This window comes from Prionailurus viverrinus, chromosome C2 (assembly GCF_022837055.1).
Source record: "Prionailurus viverrinus isolate Anna chromosome C2, UM_Priviv_1.0, whole genome shotgun sequence".
NCBI classification, from domain to species: domain Eukaryota; kingdom Metazoa; phylum Chordata; class Mammalia; order Carnivora; family Felidae; genus Prionailurus; species Prionailurus viverrinus.
The window spans coordinates 27,022,707-27,045,781 of NC_062569.1; the positions used below are offsets into that span (position 1 = coordinate 27,022,707).

At 42.4% G+C, this 23,075-nt stretch overlaps 1 protein-coding gene and 1 pseudogene across 2 annotated transcripts in view; both read right to left on the reverse strand.

The window, feature by feature from the left end:
• Positions 1-23,075, reverse strand: part of PIK3R4 (phosphoinositide-3-kinase regulatory subunit 4) — a 207,482-nt gene that overhangs the window by 157,351 nt on the left and 27,056 nt on the right. The gene's annotated exons all lie outside the window — the stretch shown is intronic.
• Positions 19,041-20,233, reverse strand: LOC125174423 (NADH dehydrogenase [ubiquinone] 1 alpha subcomplex subunit 1-like; annotated as a pseudogene).

The window sequence follows — 23,075 nt, forward strand, 5'->3', positions numbered from 1 at the left end:
GATGAGCTTCCCTGATTGGCAACACTTTGTCCATGTTGTTACACATACTTGTGGAACAAGGGCTGTTCATGGGACTCCACTGGGAGAGGACAAGTAGAAGCTTGTGCCTGGTTTCCTCTGGACTCAGCCCTATATACATTTTCCCCTTGCTGATTCTATATCCTTCAACTGTAATAAACCTCAAATGTAGGTATAACAGCTTTTCTGAGTTCTGTGAGTCTTTCTAGCAAATCCCTGAACCTAAGGGTGGTCTTGGGGACACCTGATACAAACGGATAGACACATTGTAGTGTATTTATAAAATGCTATGTTTTACTATTCCAATAAGATCAAGTTACAACTATAAAAAACACTTGGGATGAATCTCACAAACACAATGTTGGACATGAACAATAGAATATGTGAGAAGATTTGATTTATATCAAGTAAAAAAAAAAGAAAAAGAAAAAATAGGCACAACTAATATAAGATGTGAGGAGTCATGATTATGGTTACCTTGGATGGCAGAGGTTAGTGAATTAGAGGGGGAGTAAGGAAACTTCTAGGATGTTGGTAATATTCTGTTTCTTTTTCTAATTAAAAAAATTTTTTTTAATGTTTTTAATTATTTTTGAGAGAGAGACAGAGCATGAGCAGGGGAGGGGCAGAGAGAGAGGGAGACATAGAATCCAAAGCAGGCTCCAGGTTCTGAGCTGTCAGCAGAGAGCCTGACACGGGGCTTGAACTCATGGACTGTGAGATCATGACCTGAGCTGAAGTTGGATGTTTAACTGACTAAGCCACCCAGGCACCCCTATAATATTCTGTTTCTTGATCTGGGTACCAGTTATAAACTTTCAGTTCATTAAAGTTCAGTTTATGAAAAATTATCACTTATGTGACATATAAACACACACATACTTTTATTCATACACATGTATATTATACTTTAATACCATAAACATTAAAGAATATTGGATGGCATGCAGTATCTCTAGAAAAACTACACAATCAGACTGGCACATTAGCACAACTTAAAAAAGCCCAAAACCTCACCACAGAAGAGGAACAGTGAAAACCCTACTGTTATGCTGCTAGGTACCAGATGGCCATATGCTAGGCCATTGTTACTATGGTCACTAGGAATGTTACCTCTAAAGAATGGATGTAACTGCTCTTACTGCTGCTGCTGCTTCCTATCCCTAGAGTTAACTCACTGTGGGTTCTGCTTCTTCCCTGGACTTGCTTCTTTAAAGCATACAAAAAGGCTGGATATTGGTCATGGTTGTGGACTAGGGCTAGGTCATAAGCTTTCATTTTAGCAGCAAGGATGCTAGAAAAAAATGAGTCTGGAATTTTTCAGTTTCTGTGTTGGGAAACAAGCTTTGTTTCATGAGAATAAACTACAGACAATGGGTAGTGAAAAGAATGAGAAATGCCCACTAAAGATATCTAGAGATCTAAACCAAGATCAAAAATATTTATTGAGTCCCAATTATGTGTCAGACACTAAGTTAGAGGCCTTTTTATATATGAAAATATTTGATCTGTGTTTTCACAAATGCTCTGTGAGCTGGTATAGACCCTAGATAGGCCCAAGAAATCTTTGAGGTCTTCTTTGACCATTCAGCCAAGTACTGATCTGCCCATGAATGATCAGCAAAATACCTGAGGCTGGGGAAAAACATCTAAGAGGATTAGAAAATACTAACTGGTGTTCACAGAGGGCCAGGAGTAGTATAAGCTCACAGGTCAGACAGGAAAACTCATAACTCGCAGCGCAAGGGTAGAAAACTCAGGAAGATCTTACTTCAGTAGCAGGAAATAGCTAGCTGTTGTTGAAAATGGCTATCTGCCCACCTAATAAATCACAAAAGCAAGATCCAAAAAAGATCAAACTGTATCCAACTAACTTAACATTCCAGAATAAAGCTCAAGAATAATTATGGAAACAAAAAAAATATCCAGCATCTAACAAGGTAAATTTTACGATGTCTGGCATTCAAACAAAGATTACCAGACAGACAAAGAAGTAGAAAAATATGACTCATGAGGAGAATAATCAATTAATTGACACTAACTCAGAACTGACATAGATGTTAGAAGATGAACACATTAAAATGGTCAATTACAACTGTATTCCATATGTTCAAAATGTTAAGTAGAGACATGGAAAATATAAAAATATAATAAAAGATCCAAAGTAGGACTTCTAGAGACAAAAACTATAATAACTGAGATGAAAAATACACTGGATAAAAATCAGTGACAGATTAGACATGGCAAAAGACAAGGTTAGTGAATTGAGGACACAGCAATAGAAGGTATACAAACTAACACAGGGAGAAAAAACAAAACAGAAAAAGCAAATCAATGCACTGTGAGGCTACTTTGAGTGGCCTAATATATATGTTATTGGAGTCTCTGAAAGTGAGAGGGAGAAAAAGTGTTTGAGAGAGTAATGGACAAAGAATTTCCAAACTATGAAAACTATATATCCACAGATCAAAGCTCAATGAACAATAAGCACAAGAAACATGAAGTAAACAACACCACAGCACATCATCAAATTGGCCTTAACAGTGATAAAAAGAAAAATTTTAAATGATTTGGAGTGGTAGAAGGCATTGGACTTCCGAGTCTTTCCAAGTCACTGGACAGATCTAGGACTGTGTTCAGAGAGGTACAAGTTTTTATTATCTCTTTAGAACTTTTAAAATTTTTTTTTTTTTCTCAACGTTTATTTATTTTTGGGACAGAGAGAGACAGAGCATGAACCGGGGAGGGGCAGAGAGAGAGGGAGACACAGAATCGGAAACAGGCTCCAGGCTCTGAGCCATCAGCCCAGAGCCCTACGCGGGGCTCGAACTCACGGACCGCGAGATCGTGACCTGGCTGAAGTCGGACGCTTAACCGACTGCGCCACCCAGGCGCCCCTAGAACTTTTAAAAGCCATACACACTCTAGGGAGATTAGATTAGAAGGGAAAGAGTTGAGAAGCAACTTCATTGCAGTAAGCCAATGGCCCTGAACTAAGGTTGTGAAGTAGAGATGTAAAGTTGGATACATTTAGGAAGTAAAATTGATAGTACTGGGAGGCTGTGAACCTAAAAATTCGTTCTTGCTGGCAACTGGTAGGTGGTGTTAGAATTCATTGAGCCACGGGGGAAGACAATGATTTAATTTTAGACATTCCAAGTTTGAGTTGCATATGGGTTCTCCATTTACCCTGGGAAAGATGTCTGGCACACAGATACAGGCTTGGGAGTCCCTAACACATAATTTGAATGTCCCCAAGCCCTCCAGCCTTCTTGTGACAGCCTTACATTTAATATTCAATAAAATGACCTGAATTTCAATCCAATGCTTGCGAATGCCTAGAATCTGGGTCCACCAGACATTCGTAGCTCAAAGTCAAGAAAGAGGCTAGGACCCCTGAAGAGAGGGGCACTAGCCAGTTGGTAGTCTTGTCTCTGGACCTGAGGAGAGGGCATTGGCTGACTGTGCCGGACCTCTGAGAGGGTCAATGAGGCAGATTCTGAGAATGTTGGAAAAACATTATTACAGAGATGGACTCCTGTTGCCAAAGGGCTGCCGCCAGGATGAAGAAGTGTTGCTGGTGAGACTCTCAAGAGCAGAAAGCAAAACGGAAACAGAGAGGAGTAAGTCCCTTCTTACTCCTTCAAACTTGCAGTTGCCCTCCATTGGCAGAGCCTAATGGAGAACAGCTGGCAAATGGCAACGTGGTTTATAGAATCCCAGCATCACTGAGGATAGAATGATGTGCTTGGAGCTGAGAGACAAGTATGCAGTAACTGGTACACTCTGCCTGGTGGGGAAAGGGTGTACTTTATCACTCTCTTCTTGTGCCTCTGATCGGGAATTGTGGTTCCGAGGAAAGGCTGTGTTAAGTCTCGCTTGGTGATGTCATGGAGCTGCTTGCTCTTTCAGAAGGGAAAGCAGAACATGATTCCTGTCAGAAGTGACATCTCTTCTGGAGACAAGGTGAACGTTGCATTTCAGAATGGAGAAGAGCCTAAGCTCGGACGCTATCAAAAAGCTGTTGCCCGATAAAATTCTTTTAAAATGGGCACTTTAGCTCTTCCATGTTTAAAATCAGCGAAATGAAATTCTTGATTCAGACGTGTCTGATGCATACTACATTCCAAATGGTGGGCTCAGCATTACACCTGCCTCCACCGATAGCAAGAAACCCAGCCACACACGGGAGGGAACTTAGCAACTTTGGCACTGTTACCCTGCCAAGTGAAGAAGGCACCTGTTACAAGCCTGCCTCTTAAAAACACAAGAGGTAAACTCCTAAAAAGGACAAACGTGTAAAATACAATGCAGATGGAAGTTGAGAATTGGGCACCTGCTGTTAAGGGGGGTGGGGAATCTGTTTTACATAAGATATGCCTGGGAGAAAGCCATCAAACACGCTTGAGAGAAAAATCTTGGGAAGGAGAAACCCTTGACAAGCTCTTGGAAAATAACTTGTTGACAGATTTACCACTCCATGAAGAAAGGAGAATCAACCCATGCTGTCACTTTGAGCTACTTTTACAATTCTGTGGAACAACAGCAATAACAGCATTTCTGTTGCTCTCCCCACCTCTTCGACCCTATATTCTTTTTTAAGCTTGAAAAGCTTAGAGTTTAAAACATTGCTTTCATCACGGAGCATCTTGAAATCATAGCATGCCAGATCTAGACAGGACCTTGGAGCAAGAGCGATCATAAAAAGCTGGAAGGAATTCTGTAGCAATAAAGATTTTATAACTGCAAACAAAGGCCTCTGGGGAGATAGAGTTATATGTAAGTGTCTGAACACTAATATTAAGGAAGGGAAGAAATTGTTTGTGATAGTTCAAGGAAATAACTCCAAAAAAACGATTTTAAATAAAGCAATTGTAAATTAGGATGAGAATTACATTTTAACGCTGAAACTGGAAAGTAATGGAGACTGACTTCACTTTGATGAAATTTTTTACATCATTAAATAATATAGAGATCATTCATCCAGGAAACTCAAGCGTTTATAAATAAATTCTAAGTAGGCAATATTGTTCAAAATTTTATGGAGACATGGATCCTCACATAGAAGAAAGATAAAACAATTTAGGTATAAACAAGTATTGTTCTAGTCATACTTACTGAGCACAACAATGTGCTACGATCCTCATGGGCCTTAACCCTCCGTTTTCACCCTAAGACAATTTGACCCTTGATATGGGCTGAATGTTTGTGTCCTCCACCAAACTTGTGTTGAAGCCCTAACCTCAAGACAGGGCCTCTAAAGAAGTCATTAAAGTTCAATGAGGCAATAAAGGTGGGACCTTAATCCAATAAGATTAGTGCCTTTTAAAGAGAGACGCTAGAACACCCTCAATCTCTCCCTCTCTCTCTCTCTCTCTCTCTCTCTCTCTCTCTCTCTCTTTCTATCTTTGTCCATACCCACCAAGGAAAGACCATGTGAGGACATAACAAGAGGTACCTGTCTACAAGCCAGTAAGAGAGTCCTTTCTGGAAACAATCTTTGTCAGACCTTGGTCTTGGGCTTCCCAGGCTCCAGAAGCATGAGAAAATAAATGTTTGTTGTTTCAGGCATCCAGAGTGTTGTTTTGTTACGACAGCCAAACAAATAATACACACTGTTATACAGTATAGTGCTCATAGGTAAACCAGTGCATAAATTCTCCAATGATGGAGAATTAGCATTTGTTGATTGTCTCTGTGCTAATTTCTTTCACAAAAGGTGTTTTTGTTTTTGATCTTCAAATGAAAATATTTTATGGCACTGGCTTGGCACACTGACAAATGGTAGCATTAAGTAAACAGCTATAATGGCGCTTGGTTTGAGCCCAAGAAATATGTTAAAGACCAGGAGCATACAGGAAGGAAGAAGTGACTGTCATTATTTGGAAGCACAGGCTCTATGTGTCATGGGGAGAGAGAGGACCCTAACCACATATCTGTTACTTTAACTACAATTAATCCTGACCTAAAATAGCTCACTAGTCACACGGCTTTAAATAGAAAGCATTACAATATAAAAGTTGATGGATGTGTCTTTCAGCTTATTCGTTTCATAAGCACATATACTAGGTAACTATTGTGCACAAGGCAACCTGCTTGGAGATGGACAGGGATACAAAATAGTGATGGACGTAGTACTATATAACAGTTAAGAGTTTGTGACTTGGAGTCAAATAGAAATGAGTTGGAATTGTAAGTAGGCCACTTATTTATGTTTTTATTAAAAAAAATTTAATGTTCATTTTTGAGAGAGAGAGACAGAGTGCGAGCAGGGGAGAGGAAGCGAGAGAGAGGGAGACACAGCATCTGAAGCAGACTCCAGGCTCTGAGCTGTCAGCCCAGAGCCCGACGCGGGGCTCGAACTCACAAATCAAACTGTAAGGTCATGACCTGAGCCGCAGTCAGATGCATAACCTACTGAGCCACCCAGGTGCCCCTTAAATAGGCCATTTGCATGCTAGGGGATTCTTGCTGAAGGCAGGCCAGGGTGATTAGATATCAAGGCGGTGGGGTGGCTGGCAGTGGGGTTACACTAAACTAACCCAACAGGATTATTGCTAAAACTGGACTAAGGAGGCAAAGTTGGGACCTAGTCAGACAAAACTCAGAGGAGCTGACTCAAGTTTGGTCAAGGAAAGAATCTTTATCAACTGAAAAAAAAAAAATCAAGCAAGTGGAAAAACCAGGAAACAATTTTATGAGAAGTATTTCTTTGGAGATATCCATATAGTGCTAATCATCCCACACCCCTTGCAGGAGAAAGGGTCAGTGCTTGTCCCTTATTTTATGGAAGGACTTGGAGCAGTTGATAGGACTAACCTGAGAAATGGAGAAGGGGTCCATGGCAACAAGGTTGAGCACTGTATCTAGTAAAAAAAAAATGTTGTTCTCCTTTGGTGGCAGGTCAAAGGTATTTTATTCTAATGGCCCAGGGACACCGTGAAAGGGATCTTGCCCAGAAAGGCAGTTGGTGAGGTGAGGAACCCACAGGAAGGGCTCTGAGTTATGCTGAAGACAGATGGGCAGGGGAGGATTGAAAGGGGATCCTGGGAGTTGCTACTGAAGAGCCTCCCAAGAATGTCTGAATAGAGCATGTGGAGGACACTTCATGACTGCATTGTGGAGGGACAAAGAGTAGTGGGTTAAATGAGGAGAGGGCCTGGAGGATGCTTTGGATCTCAGGAACCTCAAGGCTGCACTGTGGGAATACACTGACACACTAGGTGGTGACAGCAGCGACAGGTTGGGGGCCCAGAACAGGAACAAGGAAGGGAGCACCATGGCTGCTGGCCAGGATTTGCTTAAGACTGTGTGAGAGGCGCATCTGAAAACTCCCTGAAATACTCGGGTGGCAGTTTATAGCAGAAGAAGGTCCTACATTAAGACATGAACCAGGGGTGCCTGGGTGGCTCAGTCAGTTGAGTGTCTAACTTCAGCTCAGGTCATGATCTCACAGCAGGTGAGTTCAAGCCCTGCATCTGTGCTGACAGATTCTGTCACAGCCTGCTTCAGATTCTGTGTCTCCCTCTCTCTCTCTCTCTCTCTCTACCCCTCCCCTGCTCTGTCTCTCTCTCAGAAATAAACATTAAAAAAAAAAAAAAGACATGAACCAGTGAAATTTGGGCTGTTACTGTTAGTATAACTAATCTGGATCCAGGAGCCAACAAGATCTGGAAAAGCTCAAGGCAGTTCATACCCAGATGCTACACTACATGTATCATCAGTCATTCATTCATTAAACAAAGATCTATTGAGTGACTGTGAGACACTGATGTAACAATGGACAAGACACTGTCAATGCCCTGAAGGAGGTCAGTGAGGAAGGGGCTACAGACAGGAAACAGTCACTCTTGTAGAATTAGTGGTAGGGTCAAGTTATGTGGGGGGGGGGGAGGGGGGGTACAATAGGAGTGTATAGGAGCCCTGTATTCATTCCTAGCCAGTGGGTCTCAAACTTACATGTGCATATGAATCATCTAGGGATCTTTTCAAAATGCAGATTATGATTTAGGAGATCCAGGGTGTGGCCTGAGATTCTGCATTCCTAACAAGATCCCAGGATCTGGTGATGCTAACACTACTGGTCTGTGGACCACAGGAGCCGCAAGGCTCAAAAGAACATGTAACCAGTCATGTGAAAATAAATAAATAAATAAGTGATTCCATATTCCTCTGACTTTGATATCTAAGATTTTTTAAAAAAATATTTATTTTCAAGAGAGAGAACATGTGCATGCATGTGGGAGGAAGAGCGGAGACAGAGAGAGATGGAATACTAAGCAGGCTCCATGCTGCCAGTACAGATCCCAACGCAGGGCTTGATCCCACGAACAGGGAGATCATGACCTGAGCCAGAAATCAAGAATTGGATGCTTAAACGACTGAGCCACCCAGGCGCCCCCCTTGAGATTTTTTCTTAAGTGTATTTATTTATTTTGAGAGAGAGAGGGCAAGTGGGGGAGGGACAGTCAGAGAGAGGGAGAGAGAATCCTAAGTAAGCTCTGTGCTGTCAACGCAGAGCCCAACTCAGGGCTCGATCTCATGGAAGCGCAAGATCATGACCTGAGCCAAAATCAAGAGTTGGATGCTCAGCTGACTGAGACACAAAGAGAGACACCCTGGTACCTAAGATTTAACAATAAAGACAAATTGGCATTCTGGTAACGATTAGTCAGGTTATTGTACCTATATATAGTCTGGGTTGCACCAATATTCATGGTCTTTAGTGATCCAACCAAGGGAAGACATATCATTTCCATGTTGGATAATTACCTGTTCTAAAAATTTTTTTTAATGTTTATTTATTTTTTAAAGAGAGAGCGAGCATGCGAGCAAGTGGGGGAAGGGCAGAGAGAGAGGGAGACACAGAATCCGAAGCTGGCTCCAGGCCCTGAGCTGTCAGCAGATAGCCCCACATGGAGCTTGAACCCACTAGCCATGAGATTGTGACCTGAGCCAAAGTTGACCCTCAACCAACTGAGCCACCCAGGCCCCCAGATAATTATCTTTGGTAGTTAATAAAAATTCAAGGATAATGGAGTTTAAGAACATGACTATAAACATCACTGTGATGAACAGTGTGTCTACTCCAAATTGCATGCGCATTATCTTTCTTTTAGCTAACATGAGCTGCTACTCTATCAGACTCCCCTACTCTCATCCCCAATGGTGGTTTTTCACAGGAGGTGGCAGTGAAAACTGAGTGAGTTAGCCACATAAACACCTCTGACCTGGGCCTTTCCACTAGAACTCAAGACAAGTATTTAAGAATTATTTCAGAATCCATGTTCTCTGGCCACTGAACTTCCATCCACGCAACAGAGTCAGAAAAATGGGAAAGGGAAGTTGGATTGCCTGTTTATTCCAAGGGCCATCCCTGTGCCAAGGGTAGGCCTGGCCCAGCCCAGCCAGACATCTGCTTTCAATTACATCCTTACTTTTCAAACCATCAAGCATTACAAGGGAACATACCAACCTGCCCACTCACCCCCACTTCCATTCGCCTAGTTAGCCAAAGCTCCTTTACTCAAATTAATGTATTTATTTTCCTTATTGCTGAAACCATATTTTTAGTTTTCATAGAGAATTATAGGAAGCACAACCACCAATCTGAAAGTTCCCTCAGGGTTGAACCACTGCTCTTAAGAGGAAATACCTCTGTCTTCTCTTTCTAGGTGTTACTCCTCCTAAAAAGAGCAAAGCATGGCTGCTAAGGGGAAGGTGGAAGGAAGTCAGGGTCATGAGGAGAAGGTGACACAGCTCCAGACATGGGTCCTTAGGAGAAGGTGTCTCTGAATCCACCAGGAATGGTAAGCTTCCTGGGGACATCTTATGTTTCTATTAAAGGACCATTTTGCAGTAAACTCAAGACTCGATGAGAGGAGACAGAGTTAGCGTGGATCCTGCCCAGACTACAGTAGCATTGAAGACAAAGACAAGTAAATTATGCCTGGGGATGGGTTTGTGGAAAACCATTATTTTGGAGATTCTTGGCATGAGGGGGCTGCCTGTTCCAAGTCCAAGATTCCTCCTTCCCCAACTGGAATGGAACAAGGTGTTAGTGCAGAAGACGGAGTGAGGTAGTGTTGTGTACAGCTGGCTGTGGTTTCTGGCCCTGAGCTTAAAGAAAGGGCTGTCTCCCGAGCTAAGATTACTGATAGTGCTGCTTCAGCTTGATAAGAGGCAATATGATATCAAGTCAAGAGTGAGAGTTTGAGAGCAATATGATATCAAGTCAAGATATCACTGAGAAGACAGACCTTGGTGAGAGGTTCACTTGAAGCTTGATAACTGCAGGAGCTGACTCTCGGAAGAGTGGCTACAAAAAAAGAGATGAGCTTGGAGAAAACCCACCACTGCCAGGGAAGTGCATTTTAAAATGCAAATCTGATGGGAGCTCTCAAAGCGCTCCAGCAAACAGGGTATCTATCCTTCAAACTCCACCTAACAAATCTCTCCACAGCCACGTCTCCTGCCTGACAGCACCTAAACCAATGGTCCAGGGGTCATCGGCATCAGCATTGTGGGGGAAGCTGATACAAATGTGACATCTCACTCTTTGCCCCAGACCTACTGAATCAGAAACTGTGAAGGTGGGGGCCAGCAATCTGTGCTTTAACAAGCCTTCCAGTTGATTCTGATGCATGTTCAAGTTTATTTAAAATTTTTTTAATGTTTATTTATTTTTGAGAGAGAGAGAGGGAGAAAGCATAAGTGGAGCATAAGTGGAGAGAGAGAGGGAGACACAGAATCTGAAGCAGGTTCCAGACTCTGAGCTGTCAGCACATAGCCCAACATGGGGCTCGAATTCACCAACCATGAGATCATGACCTGAGTCAAAGTCAAGACGCTTAACTGACTGAGCCACCCAGGCGCCCCTGTTCAAGTCTATTTTAAACTATGCAGAAAAGGGGCGCCTGGGTGGCGCAGTCGGTTAAGCGTCCGACTTCAGCCAGGTCACGATCTCGCGGTCCGTGAGTTCGAGCCCCGCATCAGGCTCTGGGCTGATGGCTCAGAGCCTGGAGCCTGTTTCCGATTCTGTGTCTCCCTCTCTCTCTGCCCCTCCCCTGTTCATGCTCTGTCTCTCTCTGTCCCAAAAATAAATAAAAAACGTTGAAAAAATTAAAAAAATAATAATAAACTATGCAGAAAAATGTTTTCTTCCTAAGTGGAGAACAAGTGTCCCAGGGATGCAGAGTTGTTGTGAAATTTGAGAAATCAATACCTGAAGCCAAAGCAGAAGGTTTGCTCTCTCATGGTTTGTGAGTTCAAGTCCATATCCAGCTCTGCTTGGGATTCTCTCTCTCTGCTCCTCCCCAAATCATGAGTGTGTGCTCTCTCTCTCTCAAAATAGATAAATAAACTTTAAAAAATTATAGAAACACCAGAGTGGTTGAATTGTGGTTGTAATAGGAGCATGGTGTGGTGGGGGCAGGGTGGTTGAATGTGAATTTGGGGAAAGTAAAATGCACCATATGCAGGTCTGAGATAATTACTCCCTACACGGTGGGAGCATGTCATATCAAGTAGCACAAAAGATCTCATCATGCAAAAGGTGGAATGTTGGTGCTGCATATACTAGCCCTGAGAAGCAATGGTGAATGCCTCCCTTTCCCTCTCCTGATTCCATTTAGAACTGTCCTTGGGGGAGCAAGAAATGGAGCCAATATCCTCAGACCTAGTGGGATGAGAATGATTTCTCAGAGGAATTCACAATAAAAAAATGGTTTCTGTTTTCTGGGCTAACTGCTTCTCCATCATTCTCACTGCTTGCCCTTCATTTTACATCTGGGCTGGATTAATTCCCAGAGCATGGAGTCATTTTCCTGATAGAAACTCTCAGCACTGATTGGAAGGAGAAAGAGAAGGGATTAGTAGGGTTTTAGTTTTTGTCCCGATGCAATTTGGAAACGCTGTCCACTCAAAGGCATCCTGGAGACAAACTTTCTGTTTTCATTTCCTGTTTCTCATCCTGAATTTAACACTTGCGATGTTAACCGGATCCCATTCTCTTCTCTTTGTCTTTCCCCTTTAATAAATAGGTACTGGCGCATGTGAATGAAACACCTGCTGTGTGCAGTGCACAGTACTTGATGGCCTGGCAAACCCACATTTTCATCCCATCTTCTTCAACATTTGGAAAGGAGTAAACTGTAAAATAGCTCTTTCTTCATACCTTTGTCACTATTTTTTTTTTTTTTGGCTTTAGCTTTGCCTCTGTATGATGCTCTTTGAGCAAAGAAATGGGGATACCCATATTTTTAAGCTATTTGTGAAAAAGCTGGTAATTCTTAGAAACCAGAGAACACATGAATATCCTTTTGATGAGGGAGCATAAGGCAAGCTGAGGGCCAAGCACAAGCTAGCACCCCGCCCCCACCCCTAGGTGGGATATGTGTGACATTCCACAGGCACTCCTAGATGCCCAAGAACAAAGGAAACGACAGAAAACAAAAGGTTAACTGATAGAGATCACAGTCCTGCAGGATAAGAGTCCCCATCAGTTTACAAATATCTCAGTAAACTATAAGAAAAAGGCAATCTTATCAACAGCCTAATCTCCAGAAACCTATAGACTCAGTTTCCTGGAGCCCTAATATCACCCTCCCCTCCACTGTGATGTGGGGAACAAAGACAAGAAGGAAATGGTGGATAAAATTAAATTTCCTCATAACCTGCAGCCCTTGACAAATACTTGAGGCAAATACAGTCTAACATTTCTCCAAAAACCCCTACCATCCTAATGTTAATACCTTACTAAAGGAAAAACAACCTTAGCTTGACAATCGCAAGGCCTCAGGTATCTTATGAGTCCTTCTTAGCTATCAAAGTCCTTCTGGAAGGTCTTTTGCCTTTACTTCCCCCAGCTCCGTAGTATATAGCCAGTCACTCTGCACAACCCCAGTGCAGCTCTTTCTGCCCTCGGGTCCTGCCCCTGTGCTTGAATAAAATCACCTTTTTTGCGCCAAGGATGTCTCAAGAATTCTTTCTTGGCTGTCAGCTCCAGACCCCCACCACTTCAAAGACGCATCACTTTCACAGTGGATTGAGGCCTGGATCTAGTGCTTTCCTGGGTTTGTGCTTTGTGTTGGTTACTGTTTTTCTTTTTTTTTTTTAACGTTTATTTATTTTTGAGAGAGACAGACAGAGCGTGAGCAGGGGAGGGGTGGAGAGAGGGAGACACAGAAACCCAAGCAGGCTCCAAGCCCTGAGCTGTCAGCACAGAGCCCGACGCAGGGCTCCAACCTATGAACTGTGAGATCATGACCCGATCTGAAGTTGGACGCTCAACCGACTGAGCCACCCAGGCGCCCCTGTTGGTTATCGTGCTAGGACAAGGGGTGGGAATGAATTGTTCAAATAACAGGTAATCACCCCACTCCTTATTGTGCTATTTTGCAGGGCGGTGGAATAAACCCCTTACGACTGGGTGGCTCCACTGGGCTATTTCAGTCTTTGCAGGTATGTACTGTAGCCACCCAATCTCTGGCCCATTGCCATTTACTGAGGCAACTGAGTCACAGTGGCAATCAAACCATCCAATGGGACCGTGACTCTTCCCCATTATGTTTGTAATAAATATGGGGTGGAATTAACCATTGCAATCTATTTCAAACAGAAACTGAGAATATGGTAGTTTTCAAAGTTTGTGAAGCAGAAAATCTGAATCTATAGTACAACTTCTTTTCAAGATCACCAGAATCATTTCAGAAAGGAACTTTTATGTGATAAATAATGAGTATTAGCCTTATTTATGCAGAATCCAGGATAGGAAGTTATATGATTTTGCACGAAAATGCACCTGATCTCTAATCTAATAATCTTAGTCTGCAAATTCCTAACAGTCTAAGTTTGTCTTTCTCTTTAACAAGGCAACCCCATGCCTTTCCTTTGTTAGATTCATCTGTAAAGAGGTTCATAGGAATCCATTTCGGGATGTGGGCTAAGAGACTGTGCAGTGTACTGACTGGGAACGGAACCTCTGGGGATTCTGGTGTGTCAGCCTACCTGGTTGGAGTCCCTTCTCCCCTGCTTTGTCTCTGTGTGACCTTGGCAAGTTGTTTACCCTCTCTGAGCCTCAGTTTCCCCATAGGGTGCTGTAGGGTTACGTGAGATAATGCACGTAAAGAATTTAGCACAGTGTCTGGCTGAAAGGCCCAATAAATGTTAGATACGATTTGCTTTTTGTTGTCGACTAAACGCCTAAGGGGATTTTAGTTGTGTTTGTTCCACCGGCTTCTCTTTTTATGCTAAATCTAGCCAGGACAATTTTCTGTCTGGGTTTTCTTTTCTCTCCCCAGACCCAGCCCTTCCCCATCTCTTTTCATTGACCTCCTCAAACCAGGAGAAGGTGAGCATGAAACAACCATTTGAAATGAAGTCTGCTTTGTGTTCATCCGTTGGGAAAAGGCTTTGATCACAGCCGTGCTGTGGGTGTTTGGCAGACTGCCAGCTTCTTTCCATAAGAAGAGGCATCTCTGAAGGTTTAGATATTTTAAAAAAGGAAGGGAAGAGGGCAGCTTGTGGGTTCCTCGAGGGTGTGTATAAATGACACCTTTCCTCCTCCCAAAGCCTCCAGGGACCTCCCCTCTTTCCAGGGCCAGGGTGTCTAGGTTTCCACGCTTATTGTTTTTCTGGGCTGTGAGCTGCCTGGGAGTGCACAACACTGCCCTTAGCATTCTGGTGGTTCACAGCACAGGGCTTGGCTCTGGCCCTCATTAGAGTCCGCTGGCTGTCTCCAGCACACAGAGGAGACTCAAGAGCCAGCCAGTGTGCACCTAAAGAGTGGACAGGAGGGCAAGGCCTCCTCCTCCTGGGAGCCAGCCCCAGTAGCATTATATAAATGACTTCTTGGAATTGCCAGCCTGGCCCTGGTGAGACTGGAAGATCACCTTGTGAGTGGGCCCAAGGCCAGCTTGACAGATGGTCTGGGCTGCGGCAGCAAGACCCACATTAGGCCCATCAAGTGTGTTCCCTGAAGGCAAGTGGCCCAGCCAGGAGTGTCAGGGCGGATGTCCAGGGGGACAGCTAGGGAGGCAAAGTGGGTCCCCAGCTCTGCTTACCCTTCCTCCCCAACAGTGCAGTCTCTGAAGGGGAAGAGACAAGTTCTTTCTCTTTCCACTTGAAAGGAAATCTCGAAGCCTTATGATTTTGGGTTGATGTCTGGCCTAGACTCTACACGACAGCCCCTCACCCAAGTGGCCAAATGTTTCCACCCGATGAACCAGCTACTACAGTGTTAACAAGGATAATAAAACAGTAAGGCCTACTTGGAAACTTTGTTCAGAAACCCCGTGGTTTCTATAGACTATTAAGAAAATATTGAAGTTTCAAATTTCATGATTTCATGTCCTCTAAGACCACAGTCCTCTTACCCTGTTCTCTTTTTAAAGCATGAATCCTTTTTTAAAATACTTAGAAAGTAAATGTATAACATTTTTTCTCCCTTACATTCGGAATAAAGCCTGGGGAAATTTAATGTTCCTGGATTTGGCCTGTGGATTTGAGATAAGGATTCAAGGAGAGAAGCCTTTTAACTCAGAACAGAATCTGTTCCCAGCTATTGTTCAATTAACGCAAAAGTATCTGGTTACCGGGCGTGTTGCATAATGCATGACAGCGTAAACCAAACCTTTTAAGTGCTGCCACTGAACTCCTCGATAACAGTGAAGAGTGAAGTAAATTGTTAATTTTTTTTAGAAGTCCCCTAAAACAAAGCTTCTTGAGACTGAATGAATCAACACTTTTGAGCTGAGACGCAGCCAAGGGATGTCCCTATGTGTGCTCGTGCTGATAAAAAATCTAGAAGGAAACAGAAAAAACCACATGTCATGTCCTCTTTAAGAGCCAGAAAAGCTGTCAGAAGAATTAAGATTAAGCCTCACGAGAGTCTGTGGGTGTGGAAAGTCACCAGCTAGCTAATATTAACATAGCTTGCAACAGAACGCTGTTGCTAGAAATAGGGCGATCGCATCACTACCACTAAGCAATTTGCATTCTGTGGACCAGCCCCTACATTCCTCCTGGCTCCTGCTGCCCTTTGGGCATTGTATTTCTGGACGCTTTTAGATGGTCGGTACTCAGACTTGGCTGTCTGGTTTCACCAGGAACCCACCCGAAAGAGGAAGCAGCAAGGAGAAGAACATTTGCTTTGTTTGCAGGAAAGTGACTGAGCTACAAGCAAATCTTTAGGCATCTGAGGAATTGTGAAGCTTCTAGACTTCATATGGTTGCTGACAGGGTGGGGCAGACGAGAACCTTCTTACTTTCCTCACCATGGATAATCTGTTGCCTCAGTCTAGATTCTCTTACTTCAAAAAATATCCTCTCCATGCAATTAGGAAATATTTATCGATGCTGAGAAACCAAAAAGCTGAAGAACAGGTATCATCTTGTTTATATTGTCTTTAAGGTTAACGGATGTTTGCTTTTGGGTGTTGCTTTTACTATGTGCCTTCGTGATTTTGTTTCTGCTAGTTTACATGCTTATAGGCTCCTGCTTGCGGCTATTCGGATTTAGCAATCCGAGAAGCAAGCAGGCTTGTGAAGATTTATTTGAACTTGGAACATTTGGATCCCGACATTAAGCTCAAGCTCTGTAATAAAACCATGTGCTTCTTCTTCTGAATAGCTAGACCAAACTACCCAGTCAGAGTTAAACTGTAGTCTCCTTGATAATTTTCCAGGCCCTCAAATATAAATTTTAAACTCTCCATATCTTGACAAATAAAAGGATTAGGCCCTAGAAATACACTTGTCTTCTCGTCTGTACGGCCATGTATTTATGGCTATGTTAGTATCACCAGGATTTGCAAAACAAAAAACATTGTGTGCACTGTAAATATAATAGCTTCAAATAGATCACTAATGAGCGATGACAATCATTCAGAAGTAACTAGACACTTTTTTTCGGTGGAGGGCAAGGGTATACAGCACTGCAGTTTTCAGTCTTTTTAGCCAATCAAAAGTTAGGGTTTTTAGTAGTAGACTCTAGCATGTGGGAGTATAAACATTAACAAATTGGTTAAAATGTTGGATTACTTCTTGTTTAACATCATGCATTCATTCTATTATGTTGAGATTTGTTTCATTCTATCCCTTACAATCATCTATGAAAAGGTATTTCTAAAAACTGCGTTTCTGACTTGTACCAAACTGTAAGAAGAAATAGCTGTATCTGATCTATTGAAATCTAGTGGCTCATTTAGAAAAAAATATGACCATGGTGAAGGACAAATGCATAGCCACATAGAAGACCCAAAGAATCATAAACTGCTTGCACATCATGCTTGTAACTCATATTGCAAACTATATGGGAGATAACCGTGGTGTTCTGTATCTGAATGAGGTGACCTACTTCATGAAATACTTCCAGGAAGTGAAAGCAAAGGTCAGCAGACAGAAAATCCTCTAATGATAGGTTTCCCAAAAAGTCCATGCTTAATTTGGAAGATGAAAATCATTACTACTGTTCCAGAGGAAACTGCTTTTGTGCTGTGCTTTGATGATTTTACAAGAGCTGGAACTTCAGATTGTGCCAAAGAAGGGGGCTGGGCTGGTCCAATTTATCTCCTACTCAGGCAAGGTGTCCTGATTACGAAAGAATCTCTTTCCAGTCTCAGCACTTGCTTGCTTTTGAAGAGGAAAGCCAGAGACCCCGGTGGTGGTGCTCTGAGATGTTGTCTGCCACACTCACTAAGGCAGGCCTCCTCAGGCCTCTTTACAGTGGGGAGCAGGGAGTGGCTGAAAGGGTAGGGTTGGAACTGCGGAATATGGATTAAGTGATTTTTCCCCCTTTTCTCAGTGCTATAAGTTTTCAGAGATGTGTCTATAGTGATTGTGCAGTTTATCGTTTTGTTTGCTTAAAAACTGTTACAAAATGCATTCCAAAGAACATGAGAATGTATCGTGGATTCTTGGACTTGCACTGGGTGGGTGGTCCTCTCCCCAGCTGACAACCATTGGGGATGACCTGGGAACGACTGGGAACATTGTGCTGAGTTTTTAACTTTCTATACAAATTGATGGAGAAATAAAAACAAATAATACATTCATTTCTCTTCTGAAACCAATTAATAGCTCTGCAGACAGACAGTCTCACAGAATTAGAGAAATTAGGTCAGAGCCAATGATGGCTAACCTTGAAAAGCTTGTTGGAAAGTTATAAAGAAGATTAATAACATCTACAATTTTAGGACCTCATATTTGTTGTCTCTCTAATGCTTACAGTCCTGTAATACAGACTCTCATTATAAAGGTGAGGGAAGAGAGACAAAGACCTGAATCCTTGTCCAAGGCCACCCAGCCAAAAAGTATTGAAGGGAGATTGGAATTCCTGTTTGCCTAGCTTTAAACTTGACCCATTTGGGGGCGGCTGGCTGGCTCAGTCGGTAGAGTATGCAACTCTTCACCTGGAGGTCATGAGTTCCAACCCTACGTTGGTAGTAGAATTTACTTAAAAAAGAAAAAAAAAATGACCCATATTACCATGCTTGATCTCCGAATGATCTATACCAACACAGTGATAGCAACATAGCAAACTGCTAACCTTTCTCCTAGAGACTATTTCTAACGCTTCAGATGTTCATGTCATAATTCTTACCCTAAGTTTGGTGTGATTAATTTCTTTTTTAAAAAAAATTTTTTTAATGTTTATTTGTTTTTGAGACAGAGAGACAGAGCATGACCAAGGGAGGGGCAGAGAGAGAGAGGGAGCCACAGAATCTGAAGCAGGCTCCAGGCTTTGAGCTGTCAGCATAGAGCCTGACATAGGGCTCAAACCCACCAACTGTGAGTTCATGACCTGAGCCAAAGTTGGATGTTTAACTGACTGAGCCACCCAGGAGCCCCTGGTGTGATTAACTTCTTAATATTTTTCTAAATTTGTATTTAAATCACTTACTTTTTTTTTTTTAACTTTTTTGTTGTTTTTATTATGCACTACATTAATATACTGCATAACCTTCTAGAACGGGTAGGTGAGCATAACCGAGTTATTTTTCATCCATCAGGAAAAGGCTTCCTTAGTCGATATTCTCCAAACACTTTGACACATAGTAACACATAACTCCAGAGACGCACCTATCTCTTTCCATCAAACTCCACTCATGTGAATAACAGGCAACCCTTTTTTCCTGGCCCTTGTTAGTGAACCAGTGGATGTGTGCAGTGGCTGTGCCAGGGATGAGCAAGCACGGGCCATGACACCTGTTCCAGGCAGAATCTCGAACCACACAGCACCACGGTTGCCAAGCAAATTACTTACTTTTTAACTTGTTTGTTTAGAAAGAAAATTTCATATAACTACCATAAGTGGAAAACCACTGCCATTTACCATATACGTATGAGAAAAATAAATAGAATAAAAATAGAATAATGTTAAGTTCTAGCCAGATACTGTCACCTTTGAAACCTCTGAGCCTGAAACCTACATTTATTTTTTTTAACGTTTATTTATTTTTGAGACAGAGAGAGGCAGACCATGAACGGGGGAGGGTCAGAGAGAGGGAGACACAGAATCTGAAACAGGCTCCAGGCTCTGAGCTGTCAGCACAGAGCCCGACGCGGGGCTCGAACTCACGGACCGCGAGATCATGACCTGAGCTGAAGTCAGCCGCTTAACTGACTGAGCCACCCAGGCGCCCCTGAAACCTACATTTAATGTAGTGTCTGCAGGCTACCTAAAATCTTCTCTTATGCCATCTAGCACCATTGGGTCCCATCCATGTTGTGTTCACACACATGGGAGAATACTGTCTCAGGCGCACCATCTGTTTTCTCCACTTCTGTGCCTTCCAATACACTCCTCTCTGTAACCTAGAATTCTGTCCTTAACTTACAACTTGCCCACCTGGAGATGGCCTATACACCCTTCAAGACTCAGGTTAAATGGCTCCGTAAAAAACCTTTCTCCAACTCTGCTGGGAAGAGGGAAGCACAGCCCATCCTTTTCTAAGATATTCTGTCTGTGTCTAATAAGGTCCCTTACTATGTTGTATGTAGTAAGCCATTGCTTACATGTGTATATACATCACCCATACACATATGACACTGGGCGATTTCCTGTTCTTTGTTCTCTCAGACCTACCTTGGAGCCTGACACAGGCTGGTGTATGGGTGACTCACGACACAGGCAGTTGCCTGTGGAGCACACCTCCTTTCTTGCCTCTACCCATGTCTTGATGGGGCCTGGAGGGTCCCCATAGATCCCAGTCATGGTCACTGTTACACTTGCCTTGTCCACAGATGCTTTCTTGTTTAAAGCTTCTCCTCAGGACTTTGCACTCGGTGTCATACAAACATGAAGGTTTGACCTAAGGGTTCGTTTGTTTGGTAGTTTTTGTTATTATTCCTACAGTGCTGGACCAATCAGTGGGTGGGCAGGTTATTTACCAAACTGAGAACAAGTATCTCATCCTTTGCATTCCTGAACTCTATTATAGCTGGCATTTCACAAAGCCAAGTCCCTAAGTAGGAGATTAAGGTCATTAATTAGATGAGCATGCAGAAGTTTGGGAAAATTAGACAATGAAACATTTTTGAACAGTATTCTTCAAATGGGGTGGTGGTGAGTCACCTTGGTACCTCCCTTTCTCTCCCTCACCTCTTCCTCCTTTGCAATCTTGTTAATAAGACTAGTCAATTCTACTTCTGAAATAGTTACTGAATCTTACATCTTCACCTATCGACCCTGCTACATCCTCTTCTCTAGCTTGGACCATTGCAATAGCACTTGAATTTGTGCCCCTACATTCACTCTTGTTACCCTACAATACAAGTTCCTTATAGCAGTCAGAATTTTCTTCATTAAGTAAAAATCTTTTTCACCCCAGTGCAGGCAACATGATTGTTTTCACTGGCCATCTTAGCCCCAGTGCCAAACATAAATAAAGTACATAGTTGGTGATAAATTCATATAACTGAATGAGTAAACGTGGAGGTTGGGGAATACAGAGGCTAAGGATGCTATTATGCAGGTGAGGCAAGAGATGGTGAAAATAGAGTTATTTTTAGTAAACAAAGACTGGTGAGACCTAGGGAAAACTATGCAATTTATTTTATGAATGTGGAACTAGAGGTTAAGAAGTTTGCCCAAGGTCGCACAGCTCATTTGAATCAGTGCTGGGATTAGAATTTGGCCTGTTTGTCTCCCAGTTCAGTGCTCTTTCCAGTGTGTGTTGTGAGTCTTAGCAGAGATGTAGAAAAGGGGCAATATGACTACCAAGCAAAGAGATAAGGATTCTATAGGCTGAGTCCGTACGGCAGGTAATGCCTGAAGGTCAACTTGTCAATAATAAATAAACCCCCCTGATGAAAGACTAAGACAAAGAAGGGTCTACTAGTTTGAGCTTTTGTCCATCAATTTATACTGCCCTGCAGCAGCCTTGCCAACTTGAATTTCTTCTTCTATGTGTTCCACAGATGAGGGGTCGGAAAATACAGGACGGTTAATTAATAGCCAAGATTTTGTGATGATCTGTGCTGATGGTGCTTTGCTCTCTTCAATAGAAAGATTTCTTTCCAGGGGCGCCTGGGTGGCTCAGTCGGTTAAGTGTCCAACTTCACCTCAGGTCATGATCTCGCGGTTCGTGAGTTCAAGCCCCGCGTCGGGCTCTGTGCTGACAGCTCAGAACCTGGAGCCTGTTTCAGATTCTGTGTCTCCCTCTCTCTCTCTGACCCTCCCCCGTTCATGCTCTGTCTCTCTCTGTCTCAAAAATAAATAAACGTTAAAAAAAAATTTTTTAAAAAGGAAAGATTTCTTTCCAAATAAGAAATATCATCTATGAGCTGACCTGACATGTCTTATTTAACAGTGAATCTGCTTAAAATAAGGAGATCAGTCTTTGGGGCCAGAGACATGTATAAAAACCATATTATATAGTGTGTGTGTGTGTGTGTGTGTAGTGTGTGTATATATATATATGATATTATATTGACATTACATGTGTATTTATTGGAATTAGACCCTTGAACCAGTATAATATCATCTTCCAACAAAATTAATCCACCCAATTTTTTTTACCATCCTTCTATATTCTTATCTGAAAATATAATCATGCTATTATTGATATCCTCATATAAATACAGACATCAGATATTGACCTGGATGAGACTGAATGCAGAGCTGACAGAGCTCTGCTTGGTCATCGTGTTTTACAGGATTTCTTAATCCCTTTGATTATTTAGCAACCTTTCTCACATATAGTATGTGGAACATATTTATAAGTGATCAAAATGTAAAAATGACCTACATGGCCCCTCTATTATGCTTCCAGTCTCAATGAGTAGAAAGAGCTGATTCAAATGTTTATAATATGAGGCAAAAACCACACAGTGCAGTCACAGTGGGTATATCTGGCTCAAGATCTGCTCTGATTAATCTGCTTAAAATGAGGAAAGTGGTCTTTGAGGACCAGGAGGCATGTACAGTAGCTGTATTTTAATTAAGGATTAGAACCAAAAAAGTTTTTGGAGGTTGTTCTAAAGTTTCTCTTCAATGGCTTAAGAAAACGTTTCTAGTTCAAACAGGGTCACTGGGTTTTTATTTCTTGCTGGGTTCCTTAATGAATGTTAACCTCAAAGTTGGGCTTTTAAATAAATATTTGGATTTAATTTGAACATTAAAAACTTTGTTCTTCATTTTGGCTCTTACACCTGCTCTGAATAACAATATAAAAATTAAGGACCCCCCTCATACTCTCTCAAAAATCTATGTTAAGATTTGAAAAGTCACATAAGGGTTTTGAGTGGCTGATGCAGGCCGTAGGTGAAATAATGTAAGTTTCACCACAGCTTGGTTTAAGAATGTTAAGAGGTTTTAGCTCCTTAAAGTGAGTTGGTTATATTTTTTAAAAATTTTTAATGTTTATTTTTTTATTTTTGAGAGAGAGAGAAAGAAAGACAGAGTGTGAGTGGGGGAAGGGGGGAGAGAGGGAGAGAGAGAGAGACAGAATCTGAAGCAGGCTCCAGGCTCTGAACTGTCAGCACCAGAGCCTGATGTGGGGCTCGAACCCATGAGACGTGAGATCATGATCTGAGCCGAAGTTGGACACTTAACC